This window comes from Dermochelys coriacea, chromosome 21 (genome assembly GCF_009764565.3).
Source record: "Dermochelys coriacea isolate rDerCor1 chromosome 21, rDerCor1.pri.v4, whole genome shotgun sequence".
Lineage (NCBI taxonomy): Eukaryota > Metazoa > Chordata > Testudines > Dermochelyidae > Dermochelys > Dermochelys coriacea.
In genome coordinates, this window is record NC_050088.1 from 18,150,924 (window position 1) to 18,165,664 (window position 14,741).

The 14,741-nt window shown below is 44.5% G+C and overlaps 1 protein-coding gene across 9 annotated transcripts in view; it reads left to right on the plus strand.

Annotated features, from left to right (window-relative positions):
* The window catches only part of KDM5B (lysine demethylase 5B), a 204,053-nt gene that overhangs the window by 168,045 nt on the left and 21,267 nt on the right, over positions 1-14,741 (plus strand). The window lies entirely within an intron of this gene.

Consider the following 14,741-nt stretch of genomic DNA (forward strand, 5'->3'; position numbering starts at 1 on the left):
CACCGTTAGCATTGCTAGGTTGCATATGTTAGCTTTCCATCTGTAGTTCTGAGTCTGAAACTTCAGTCAGTTCTGGGTACAGCTTCAAATTTTAGAGGTACGGCTCTAAGTCATCATCCATTCCCACTTGGGGCCCTCCTGGATCTGAAAAGGACTTTTACTGTGATGGCTGATGGTCTGTTTCTGAGAACTCCCTGGATCTGAGTGAGGGACTGATGTGGGTGAGAGAGAGAAAGGCATCATCCGCTCCTAGATCTGCATCCCCTTCACCTGAAAAAACGGGAAAGCAGAAGAGAGTTTCTCCAGGTCCATCTTTGCCTCCTCCAAAGAGTTTTACAGGATCACCTGGCAGATCCTTTTTACATTTTATGTCTGTTCATCCTCCACTGTCCTTGCTGTCTCCAGTGAGGTCAACAGTGGATCTGAGGTTGGATCGTCAGTTATAGGAGGGTAGAAAAAGAGTTAAGAGAACCGTCAAAACTTGTGCCACCTAAATCTGTGTTTCCTCATTCTTTTGGACAGTTTGGCTCTCTTTCTACAGATATGTTTCTGGGATATGTTTCCCAACTATTGGAGATCAGTCCTGGACTTCATGGCTTTATTGGGTTATGAGGGGACAGTGAGGCCCTGAGCAAAAAGCAAACCCAAATCAATACTCAGTCACCACCAGTCCTCCCATAGGGCATCCTTGCCCTATCCTTTGTGCTTAGTTTCCAAACAGTCTCTACCTTTGCCTTACTCAATCCTTGGGAGTCTAACTGTTCCTCCCCAGTGGGTGTTCCAGGTAACAGGCTCATCTCTCCACAACCCTGCTGGCAAAGCTCCCTTCAGGCAGAGCTCCATCCTTCTTCAGGGCCAGTCAGCCCTGAACTGAGCCAGGCTTGGCTCTGGCTGCAGGTGTAGTGGGACTGGGCTAGCTGGGCTCATAAGCTTTCCCTTAACTTGTTCTCTACTGATATGGGGCCTCCCTACCCCATCACTTATGGGTGGCCAGTGCAGTTTTTTCCCAGGACTCAGGCATGAGTGCAATCTGCCAATACCTTTTGGTCAGATCTAAGGTGATAATGTACTCCGTCTCACTGAGCTGATCCAGCAGTTCTTCAATGTGTGGCATAGGGTATGTCTTAAATTTTGACACAGCATTGACTTTCCTGAAATCTGTTCAAAAAAGCGTGGCCCCTTTCAGGGTTAAGGACCAGCACCATTGGTAGAGCCATGATCAGCAAACTTTGTCCGCGGATATTCACATCCACAGATGATAATTTCTGCAGGTTTGCAGGGCTCTAACTATTGGGCTTCTCCAGTCACTAAACAACTCTTTTATTACTCCCAGCTAGAACACTGACTGAAGCTCTTGCTTCATGGTTACTCTCATTTTTTTAGGGAAGGGGACGGGGGTCATGGATTTTCGCAGACAGAGTGTCTGGATTTGGTCTGGCTATGATGGGAAATTAGATGGGTTTGCCTGCGCTACGAAGGAAATACTGTGGAGAAATCAGTGATCAATTGCTAGGCCTGGACCTGTGTTCTGGAGTGAGGTTGCTATTTGGAAGTCAGTCCCAACCTTTACTAAATATTATGTTTTGGATTTGGTTTCAAGAGCAGATGCTAGATTTGGTAGAGCAGTGCTTTAATCATTGATTAATTAGGACTCTATTCCCTTCTCTTGAGTTTTCACCACTGTTTGCCAAACTATCCATATGTGTGGATTTGCGGAACCACTCAAGAAGAAATGAAGGTTCCATACTTGTAACTGGAGTTCTTCTACATGACTCTGCATCTTTAGATTTCCCACCCACCTTCTCCACTTTCTCAGAGTTCTGTTATGGTTTCTCTGGGTTAGCGGCAGAAAGAACTGAGGTGGTAGAGGGCACAGTATCCCCTTATATAGCATTGCCTTCAGAACATTTAGAAATGATGAGGAGAGGGGCTGAAGGAGTCACACATGCGCTCTAATGGGTACTGATTGGAGAAAGTTCTACTGTTGGGCTGCACTGGGCGGCATGTTACCCATAAATGTGAATATGCAATCATCTCAAAGAACTCTGGTTACAAGTAACCAACCTTCATTTACTTATGGATGACGTTTGTATGAGCACAGCTCATAGCAGAACAGATATTATCAAAATTCACCAGACCCTGGCAGTAATTCACACCCATGGTGTTATGTACTGAACATCAAGAAGAGCTCTCTGAACCGCCAGTCCTAAAGAACTGCTCACATTGAGATTGAAATTCTCATGGTTCTGGTTAAAATATTTCCATCACAGAAAAGCTTTATGAAGATCAAAAACTTGATAACATCTTTGGCTTCTCAGCAGCATTCATCTATATCTCAGTATTTCCAGTAGCTGGGATTGATAGTGCCATGCATCCCTGGGGTGAGAGTCCATATGAGGCATTTCTGGAAGTTCCTGTTCAAGACATGGAACTGCTCGCCATAAGTGGTGCAGAATCAGATGTCAGATCCAGACCATATTCTGATGTTCCTTTGCAGATGGCTGAGTCCCAAGAACATGCTGAAAGTCAACCCTGTTCTTATTCCAAACCTTTGGATACTCATTACAGAAGCAAGCCTCTCAGGCTGAGGAGTGAGGTCTAGAAATATCTTCTGAGGACACCACCTGCTGGTTCATTTTGATAGTACCACCTGTGGCATTCTTGAATAAACACCAGAAATTCAGAGGGCTTCTTGAAAGCAATGGAAATAATGTTCTGGGCACAGAAGAGTCTCCGGGTCACATAAAGGGTACCTTGAAACAGAAGGAAGAAAAGAGAACAGATGTCATCATCCTTTTAATACCCAACTGGCCCAGAACACATAGTTTTCAGGCCTGACATAGCCAGCCAATCCACCGCAGAATGACACTTGAATGGACGGTGAATTATGGGTCCTTTTACATTTGGAGCCGGATTATCTGTGAATAACAGCCTACGCATCAAAAGAGAAGTATAGTTCCTCAGTGCTTATTCTCTGGTATTCACAGTGTACTCCAGCAGGAAAACTTGTTACATAATAACATAAGAATGGCCATACTGGGTCAGACCAAAGGTTCATCTAGCCCTCTATCCTGTCTTCCAACAGTGTCCAATGCCAGGTATGCCAGAGCGTGTGAACAGAACAGGTAATCAAGTGATCCATTCCATCACCCATTCCCAGCTTCTGGCAAACAGAGGCTAGGGACACCATCCCTGCCCATCTGGCTAATGGCCAGTGATGGACCTATCCTCTATTACTTCATCTAATTCTTTTTTGAACCCTGTTATAGTCTTGGCCTTCACAACATCCTCTGGCAAAGAGTTCCAGATTGACTGTGTGTTGTGTGAAGAAATACTTCCTTTTGTTTGTTTTAAACCTGCTGTCTATTAATTTCATTTGGTGTCCTCTAGTTCTTGTGTTATGAGAAGTAGTAAACAACACTTCCTTATTTTCAACACCAGTCATGATTTTATAGACCTCGATCATATCTCCCCTTAGTCTTCTCTTTTCCAAGCTGAAAAGTCCCAATCGTATTAATCTCTGCTCATGCGGAAGCTGTTCCATAACCCTAATAATTTTTGTTGCCCTTTTCTGTAACTTTTCCAAGTCCAGTATATCTTTTTTGAAGTGGGGTGACCACATATGCACACAGCATTCAAGATGTGGTCGTATCATGGATTTATATAAGGCAATATGATATTTTCTGTCTTATTATCTATCCCTTTCTTAACGATTCCCACAATTGTTAGCTTTTTTTTTTTACTGTCGCTGCACATTGAGTGGATGTTTTCAGAGAACTAATCACAATGACGCCAAGATCTTTCTTGAGTGGTAACAGCTAATTTAGACCCCATCATTTTATATGTATAGTTGGGATTATGTTTTCCAAGGTGCGTTACTTTGCATTTATCTACACTGAATTTGATCTGCCATTTTGTTGCCAGTCACTCAGTTTTGAGCGATCCTTTTGATCCTGACCGTTTATTCCTGCCTTTTGTTTCCTATCTTTTAACCAGTTACCAATCCATGATAGGACCTTCCCTCTTATCCCATGACAGCTTACTTTGCTTAAGAGCCTTTGGTGAGGGACCTTGTCAAAGGCTTTCTGAAAATCTAAGTACACTATATCCACTGGATCCCCTTTGTCCACATGCTTATCGACCCCCTCAAAGAATTCTAGTGGATTGGTGAGGCATGATTTCCCTTTACAAAAACCATGTTGACTCTTCGCCAACTAATTCTGTTCATCTATGTGTCTGATAATTCTGTTTTTTACTAAAGTTTCAACCAATTTGCCCGTTACTGACGTCAGGCTTACTTAATTGCCAGGATCACCTCTGGAGACCTCTTTAAAAATTGGTGTCACATTAGCTATCCTCCAGTCATTTGGTACAAAATCTGATTTAAATCATAGGTTACAAACCACAGTAAATAGTTCTGCAGTTTCACATTTGAGTTCCTTCAGGACTCTTGTGTGAATCCCATCTAGTCCTGGTAACTTATTACTGTTTCTAGTTTATCAATTTGTTCCAGAACCTCTTCTAATGACATCTCAATCTGGGACAGTTCCTCATTCCACCAAGTTTCTGTGATGCCTATTATATCAATATCCTCATTTAATACGAGGCACTCTAGTTCACCCATCTTATTATTTAGACTTCTAGCATTTGTATGTAAGCACTTGAAGAATTTGTCACTTTTTAGCAGTCTGCCATTACATGATGTAATTGAATGGGACTCTTTTTCATTTGACTGTTTCTCATCAGATCCTACCTGTATTTTATCATCTTCCATCCTCTCCTTATTATTAGGACATTGAGAATTTCCATTAATAAATCCTCCCCTAAGGGATGTCTCTGTCCGAAGCACGTGCTCCCCCCCCCCCCCGTCGGCTTTCCCCCAGCCCTTAGTTTAAAAACTGCTCTACAACCTTTTTAATTTTAAGTGCCAGCAATCTGGTTCAATTTTCGTTTAAGTGGAGCCCATCCTTCCTGTATAGGCTCCCCTTTTCCCAAAAGTTTCCCCAGTTTCTAATAAATCTAAGCCATTCCTCCGTACACAATAGTCTCATCCACACATTGAGATCCTGCAGTTCTGCCTGTCTACCTGGCCCTGCACGTGGAACTGGAAGCATTTCAGAGAATGCTACTATGGAGGTCCTGTACTTTAATCTCTTACCTAGTAACGTAAATTTGGCCTCCAGGACCTCTCTCCTATCCTTCCCTATGTCATTGGTACCTACATGTACCACAACCACCGGATCCTCCCCAGCACTACACATAAGTCTATCTAGATGTCTTGAGAGATCCACAATCTTCGCACCAAGATTCTAATGATTTATTAATTATATTCATTATATATATAATGAATATATATATATATATTCATTATTAATACAGGTCTCTTCCTAATAACTGGAGTTCCTGCCACCAGAGAGGTATCCTCAATGCAAGAAGATACCAAAACATCATCTGGAAGGAGGGTCCCAACTATGGGATCATTTCCATCCACTCCAGTTGGATGTTCTCTTTCCCTGAGACTTGCATCCTCCTCAACAGCACATTGGCTGTCAGACTGGTGGTGCGACTGTTCTGTTGGGTCCCAGAAAGTCTCATCTGTGTACCTCTACGTCTCCCTTAGCTCCTCCAGTTCAGCCACTCTTGTTTCCAAAGCCCGTACATGTTCTCTGAGAGCCAGGAGCTCCTTGTACCGAATGTACATATATGTAACCTGCCCATAGGCAGGTAATCCTACATGCTGCATTGAGTGCAATAAACTGGATAGCCCCCACTCTATTGCTGGACTTCTGCTTGCATTCTCTTTTTCCTCCTGCAAATTGTTCCTTTGTTGTTGTTTGTTTTGTTTTTATCAGGGGGTGTTTTTGTCCTTAAATTTAAAGAAGTTTAAAGAATGTTAAGTGTATCTAGCCCCCCACTCTCTCTCTAAACTCCTTCGCAAAACTTCCCTGTTAGCTGCTCCTATTTGCTAACCTGTTCATTTATCTTGTCAAGTTTCATTTCTGACACAAGGGAAGCTAGAATCCCAGTTATACTAGAGCTTAGAGCTTCTCCAGGGTGGTTTGGATAACCTTGCAATAATGCACCATAGCAAGACTGGTGTCAACCCTCAGCAGTGTTCTTTATGCAGTGTTCTAGTTCTTTGATTGAGCAACCTCAAATACCCAGATTCCTCAGACTGATCAGATAGTGCTTGTTACAGGTTTTGTCTGATCTCCCAACACTGTACCAATTTCCAGTTATTCAAGCCCTCAAGGCAGCGCATTTCAAACCCATGACATCTAACTTAACCATTCTCTATCCATCAAGGCCTACCTTTCTAAGAGGCATTATCTCCAAAAGGCATGTCTCAGAATTAGTAACTGTGCAAAAACCTCATTGTACTTAGAACTCCATAATCCTTTCTGTCCGAGATAAGCTCTCTGTTCAGTTTACGCGGCTTACTGTAGTTTTGCATTGCTAGAACAATACAAAGCAGCTGGAGTATGGTGATGAACCTGGCTCTTAATTTGCAATTGACTTAGTGGGTCAGATATCCAGGATACAGTGCAACTTTTTGTTTTTAAATTTAACTTTTAAAATAATATATAGGTAAGCTTCCATGATAAATTGTACCATACTGCTACAGTAATGATGAGTAGAACTAAAGATTTATCAAGTTTAGGCAAAAAGAACTATAAAAAGGGGACGAAATGTTAAGGCAGGCACACAAACTTCACTGAAAGAAAAGGAGTACTTGTGGCACCTTAGAGACTAACAAATTTATTAGAGCATAAGCTTTCGTGAGCTACAGATGCATCCGATGAAGTGAGCTGTAGCTCACGAAAGCTTATGCTCTAATAAATTTGTTAGTTTCTAAGGTGCCACAAGTACTCCTTTTCTTTTTGCGAATACAGACTAACACGGCTGCTACTCTGAAACTTCACTGAGTGCCTGCAAACTATGCTTAGTTTTCAGACTACATAGAGACAAACCAGAAGAGTAAAGAGATATGTGCAGAGAAAAGTATCCATATACCATGTCTGTTCTTTGGTGCTTTTGAACCTTGGTTTCAGCTTTAAGTAACTTTTAGGGAAGTGAGAGTGGAATCCTTTTTTATACACAGGGCAGGGTTTTGGGGAGTGGGAGGTAAAGATTATTTTGCAAGGATATCCAATTTTTATGAGCATTAAATTTGGAAGAATGTTTGTCAGATTACTGTGGAGCTCTTTGCTGGAGAAGCTGCTATTTTTTGAATGGCTTTTGCACATTCCCATTCTTGGGATGTGCCAACAGTTCAGCTAAGCCAGTGGAACCTTCTAGTAGCAGTGCCCATTATAGCACCCATGCCCTCCCTCCTCCATGTTCCTCAGTAAAAGAGATGTGGAGCATCAGCCGCCTTAGTTTCTTCCAGTCATAGCAGACTGACCAGGAACCTCACCAGGCTCCCAACCCAGATTCACCTTTCTACCTTCATTAGCTGTTAGTTCTTTATTTTTATTTTATTATTTTTTGACTAAGGTTCTTTGCATCCTGGTGAAGATCCTTGGTTCCAATATGTCAGAAAAAAAGACAATGATATCAGGGCTCAAGAGTTGCATCTTTTGCCCTGATTTTCCTACATCCAGAGGCATCTGTGGCCTGCTTGAGGCAAGGTCATTCACCTTGTTTTTCCATATGCAGCACCTTCACTCCCAGGGTCAGAAAAGACTGTGAGAATTGCCTTCAAGCTATGCAAATGAAGGAGCTATTAACAGGGTCAGCACTGAAATGCAGGGATCTGTAACTGCTGGGAGACCACCCTCTGCTGCAACCTCTAAAGATATTAGAAAGCCTGGCAAAGTCCTGAAGCAGGTTTCTGCATCCTTGGCTGGAGCCAAACCTAAGGATCTGATTGAGCTTAAACACTGGGCTTTGCTGGTGTCCACTGCTGGTTAGAGAACTGATTCTTAACAGCATACCCCTAAGGCTTGAGTACTTATTGTGCCATATGCTGAAGTACAAACACATTCCTCTAAGAACTCAGCCTCAGAAGCCAGAGTCACAGCAAAGGGTAATATTGAGGGCCAGGGTCCTATTTTGAGAAACACACCTGCACCAGGTTCAAGGTCTTCTGTTCCATGCTCAAAACATCTTCATAAGTCTGATGAGGCACCTGATTTTTCTTTGGAACCATCACTCCCTACTTGATCCATGTTTACTGTGGTGGCTCAGATTCATGGCATCAAGCCTCTGAGACATCCATATTCCAATCTGCCTTTGGCTCACAGGGTCAATCACAGGTACTATAAGGTGGGCGAACAACTGGCTGGAAAACCATACTCTAAGAATAATCAGCAGCAGCTCACAGTCAAGCTGAAAAGATATATCAAGTGGGGTCCTGCAAGGATCTTTCTTGGGTCTGGTTCTATTAAGTATCTTCATAAATTATTTGGATAATGGTATAGAGAGTACACTTATGAAGTTTGTGGATGATTCCAACCTTGGAGGGTTTGCAAGTACTTTGAAGGACAGAATTAGAATTCAAAATGATCTTGACAAACTGGAGAATTGGTCCAAAATAATCAGAATGAAATTCAATAAGGACAAATGCAAAATACTAAACTTAAAATGGAATAATCAATTGCACAAATACAAAACAGGAAATGACTGCCTAGGGGTATGTCTACACTATGAAATTAGGTCGAATTTATAGAAGTTGGTTTTGTAGAAAGCGTTTTTATACAGTCGAGTGTGTGTGTGTTCCCGCACAAATGCTCAAAGTGCATGTAGTCGGCGGACTGCGTCCACAGTACCGAGGCAACTGTCAACTTCCAGAACTTTGCACTGTGGGTAGCTATCCCACAGTTCCCGCAGTCTCCACCGCCCATTTGAATTCTGGATAGAAATCCCAGTGCCTGATGAGGCTAAAACATTGTCGCAGGTGATTCTGGGTACATATCGTCAGGTCCCCGTTCCCTCCCTCCCTCCGTAAAAGCGAGGGCAGACAATCATTTTGCACCTTTTTTCTTGAGTTACCTGTGCAGACGCCATACCACAGCAAGCTTGGAGCCCGCTCAGCTAACCATCACCGTATGTCTCCTGGGTGCTGGCGGACGTGGTACTGCATTGTTACACAGCAGCAGTTTATTGCCTTTTGGCAGCAGATAGTGCAGTATGACTGGTAGCCGTCATCGACATAGTCCTGAGTGCTCTTTTAACCGGGCACCTGGGCAAACATGGGAGTGACTCAGCCAGGTCCCTTGTTTCATCTCATGGCGATTGAGTCCTTCCGGCAGTGCACTGTCTTTTAAACTGCAGCCAGCAGAAGATGATGGCCAGCATTCATATTGCACTGTCTTCTGCCAAGCACCCAGGAGGTGACGATGGCTAGCGGTCGTACTGCACAGTCTGCTGCCAGCAAGATGTATAAAGATAGATGAAGTGGCTCAAAACAAGAAATAGATCAGATTTGTTTTGTATTCAATTTCTCCTCCCTCCCTCCCTCCCTCTGTGAAATCAACGGCCTGCTAAACCCAGTTTTGAGTTCTATCCTTGAGGCAGCCATTCAGTTTCTCGCAAAGCCCCACCCCCTTTGTTGATTTTAATTCCCTGTAAGCCAACCCTGTAAGCCATGTCGTCAGTCGCCCCTCCCTCCATCAGGGCAACAGCAGACAATGGTTCCGCGCTTTTTTTCTGTGCAGAAGCCATACCACGGCAAGCATGGAGCCCACTCAGATCGCTTTGGCAATTAGGAGCACATTAAACACCACACGCATTATCCAGCAGTATATGCAGCACCAGAACCTGGCAAAGCGAAACTGGGCGAGTAGGCGATGTCAGCGCGGTTACGAGAGTGATGAGGACATGGACACAGACTTCTCTCAAAGCACGTGCCCTGGCAATGTGGGCATCATGATGCTAATGGGGCAGGCTCATGAAACGCCGATTCTGGGCCTGGGAAACAAGCACAGACTGGTGGGACCGCATAGTATTGCAAGTCTGGGACGATTCCCAGTGGCTACGAAACTTCCGCATGCGTGAGGGCACTTTCATGGAACTTTGTGACTTGCTTTCCCCTGTCCTGAAGCACAAGAATACCAAGATGAAAGCAGCCCTCAGAGTTGAGAAGCGAGTGGCAATAGCCCTGTGGAAGCTTGCAACGCCAGACAGCTACCGGTCAGTCGGGAATCAATTTGGAGTGGGCAAATCTACTGTGGGGGCTGCTGTGATGCAAGTAGCCAACGCAATCAAAGATCTGCTGATATCAAGTGTAGTGACCCTGGGAAATGTGCAGGTCATAGTGGATGGCTTTGCTGCAATGGGATTCCCTAACTGTGGTGGGGCCATAGATGGAACCCATATCCCTATCTTGGCACCGGAGCACCAAGCCAGTGAGTACATAAACCGCAAGGGGTACTTTTTAATAGTGCTGCAAGCACTGGTGGATCACAAGGGACGTTTCACCAACATCAATATGGGATGGCTGGGAAAGGTACATGACGCTCGCATCTTCAGGAACTCTGGTCTGTTTCATAAGCTTCAGGAAGGGACTTTCTTCCCAGACCAGAAAATAACCGTTGGGGATGTTGAAATGCCTGTAGTTCTCCTTGGGGGACCCAGCCTACCCCTTAATGCCATGGCTCATGAAGCCATACATAGGCAGCCTGGAGAGTAGTCAGGAGCTGTTCAACTACAGGCTGAGCAAGTGCAGAATGGTGGTAGAATATGCATTTGGATGTTTAAAAGTGCGCTGGCGCAGTTTACTGACTTGGTTAGACCTCGGCGAAACCAATATTCCCACTGTTATTACTGCTTGCTGTGTGCTCCACAGTATCTGTGAGAGTAAGGGGGAGACGTTTATGGTGGGGTGGGAGGTTGAGGCAAATCGCCTGGCTGCTAGTTATGGGCAGCCAGACACCAGGGCGGTTAGAAGAGCACAGGAGGGTGCGGTGCGCATCAGAGAAGCTTTGAAAACCAGTTTCATGACTGGCCAGGCTATGTTGTGAAAGTTCTGTTTGTTTCTCCTTGATGAAACCCCCCGCCCCTTGGTTCACTCTACTTCCCTGTAAGCTAACCACCCTCCCCACATCCCTTCGATCACCTCTTGCAGAGGCAATAAAGTCATTGTTGCTTCACATTCATGCATTCTTTATTAATTCATCACACAAATAGGGGGATAATTACCCAGGTAGCCCAGGAGGGTAGTGGAGGAGGGAAGGACAAGGCCACACAGCACTTTAAAAGTTTAAAACTTTAAAACTTATTGAATGCCAGCCTTCTGTTACTTGGACAATCCTCTGGGATGGAGTGGCTGGGTGGCTGGAGGGGGCCCCCCCCACGTTCTTGGATGTCTGGGTGAGGAGGCTATGGAACTTGGGGAGGAGGGCAGTTGGTTACACAGGGGCTGTAGCGGCGGTCTGTGCTCCTGCTGCCTTTCCTGCAGCTCAATCATACACTGGAGCATATTAGTTTGATCCTCCAGCAGCCTCAGCATTGAATCCTGCCTCCTCTCATCATGTTGCCGCCACCTTTCAGCTTCCGCCCTCTCTTCAGCCTGCCACTTGCTCTCTTCAGCCCACCACCTCTCTTCCCGGTCATTTTGTGCTTTCCTGCACTCTGACATTGTCTGCCTCCACGCATTTGTCTGTGCTCTGTCAGTGTGGGAGGACAGCATGAGCTCAGAGAACATTTCATCGCGAGTGCGTTTTTTTCGCCTTCTAATCTTCGTTAGCCTCTGGGAAGGAGAAGATCCTGTGATCCTTGAAACACATGCAGCTGGTGGAGGGAAAAAAAAGGGACAGTGGTATTTAAAAAGACACATTTTATAGAACAAAGTGTACACTCTTTCACGGTAAACCTTGCTGTTAACATTACACACATAGCGAATGTGCTTTCTTTACAAGGTCGCATTTTGCCTCCCCCCACTGCATGGCTAACAACGGGGAACATTTCTTTTCAGCCATAGTCAAACAGCTCAGCAGGAACGGGCACCTCTGAATGTCCCCTTAAGAAAAGCACCCTATTTCAACTAGGTGACCATGAATGATACCACTCTCCTGAGGATAACACAGAGAGATAAAGAACGGATGTTGTTTGAACGCCAGCAAACATACACTGCAATGCTTTGTTCTACAATGATTCCCGAGTACGTGCTACTGGCCTGGATTGGTAAAGTGTCCTGCCATGGTGGATGGAATAAGGCTGCCCTCCCCAGAAACCTTTTGTAAAGGCTTTGGGAGTATATCCAGGAGAGCCACGAATGCCAGGGCAAATTAATCATTAAACATGCTGGCTTTTAAACCTTGTATAGTATTTTAAAAGGTACACTCACTAGAGGTCCCTTCTCCGCCTGGCGGGTCTGGGATGCAGCCTTGGGTGGGTTCGGGGGATACTGGCTCCTGGTCCAGCATGAGAAACAGTTCCTGGCTGTCGGGAAAACCGGTTTCTCCACTTGTTTGCTGTGAACTATCTAGAACCTCATCATCATCGTCTTCCTTGTCTCCAAAACTTGCTTCCATGTTGCCTCCATCTCCATTGAAGGAGTCAAACAACACGGCTTGGGTAGTGGTGGCTGAACCTCCTAAAATGGCATGCAGCTCATCATAGAAGCGGCATGTTTGGGGCTCTGACCTGAAGCGGCCATTTGCCTCTCTGGTTTTCTGGTAGGCTTGCCTCAGCTCCTTAAATTTCATGCGGCACTGCTTCGGGTCCCTGTTATGGGTCCTTCGGGTCCTTCATGCCCTGGGAGATTTTGACAAAAGTTTTGGCATTTTGAAAACTGGAACGTAGTTCTGATAGCACAGATTCCTCTTCCCATACAGTGATCAGATCCCATACCTCCCGTTCGGTCCATGCTGGAGCTCTTTTGTGATTCTGGGATTCTATCATGGTCACCTCTGTTAATGAGCTCTGCATGGTCACCTGCAGTTTGCCACACTGGCCAAACAGGAAATTGAAATTCAAAAGTTTGCGGGCCTTTTCCTGTCTACCTGGTCAATGCATCTGAGTTGAGAGCGCTGTCCAGAGCGGTCACAATGGAGCACTCTGGGATAGCTCCCGGAGGCCAATACCGTCTAATTGTGTCCACAGTATCACAAATTTGACCCAGCAAAACTGATTTCAACGCTAATCCCCTTGTCAGGGGTGGAGTAAGGAAATCAATTTTAAGCGCCCTTTAAGTCAAAAAAAGGGCTTCGTCATGTGGACGGGTGCAGGGTTAAATTGATTTAACGCTGCTAAATTCGACCTCAAGGTCTAGTGTAGACCAGGGCTAGGAAGGCATACTTCAGAAAAGGACCTGGAGGTTATAGTGGATCATAAACTAAATATGAGTCAACAGTGTAATACAGTTGCAAAAAAGGCAAACAACATTCTGGGATATATTAACAGGCGTGCTGAAGACAAGACAGAAGTAGTAGTTTTTCCACTCTTCTTAACACTGATAGTCTCAACCTGGAGTATTGTGTCCAATCCTGGTCACCACACTTTAGGAAAGATGTGAACAACTTGGAGAAAACACAGAGGAGAGCAACAAAAATTATTTAAGGTCTAAAACCCAGGACAAGGAAAGACTGAAAAAAATGGGTTTGTTTAGCCTGGAAAAGAACAGTGGGGGGGGGCGGGGATGAGTAAAAGGTTGTTATAAAGAGCAGGATGATAGATTGTTCTCCTTATCAACTGAGGACAAGGCAAGAAGTCATGGGCTTAAATAGCCACAAGGGAGATTTAGGTTAGACATTAAGAATAACTTCCAGACCTTATGAGTAGGTAAGCACTGGAATATATTACCTAGGGCGGTGGTAGAATCTCCATCACGAGGGGTTTTTATGTAAAGGCTAGATGTACACAAGCCAGGTATGGTCTAGATAATACTTAGTCCTGCCTCTGTGCAGAGGACTGGACTAGATAACCTACTGAAATCCCTTCTAGTCCTGTATTTCTGTTTCTGTTCTGATTGCCCCAGACTGAGTGACACAACATTGGTTCTGGAATCAACTGCAGCTCTCATAAGAGTCTCCCCACAATTCCAGACCTGTTGACCTAGAAGAGAAATCAGATTTACCATCCAGACTTACTCTTGCCACTTGGCAGCATGGGTTATAGGACTTTGATAGATCTGGCACCACCCTGTTTGGAGAAGGTACAGAAGAGTCTATTAAACTTCAGAAAGCATTGGACTCCCCTGTGTTATGATCATAAGTAGAAAAGATTTTCTTTGTGAGCATCCAACAATAAAATAAACACAGGTTCAGCTGCTGTTCTAGCCATACTGGAGTACTTCATTTTAAATCCTTGGGACTATCCATGATCATCAGTAAAAATACATCTCACAGCCATCTCATCTCATCACAGCTTAGTCAGGCAAAACTCTGTATTTTGTAATAAAAAGATTTTTGGAAGGTTTTAAAGTACATCTACCTCTAGTTAGAGAAACCACACCAGCACAAGACCTCAGTCTAGTACTTAGCTCATGAAACCTCCCTTTATTGTAGCGATCTTGCTTTGAGCAGGGGATTGGATTAGATGACCTCTTGAGGTCTTTTCCAACCCTAATATTCTATGATCACTTCAGCTGCAGGCTCTCCAGGCTGACCCTCCCTCTTCCTTACAGTCTTTCAAAAGGTCCTTCATCACACACCCCAAATTTCTCCAAGGTGGTAACAGAATTCCAGTCCTCTCCTTGCCAGTATTTTTCCCCAGGCCTCACTCTCCACTTAGGGGAAGCTAATCTACACACATTGGATGTTACAAGAACATTACCCTGCTATTTGATTAGGTCTGAG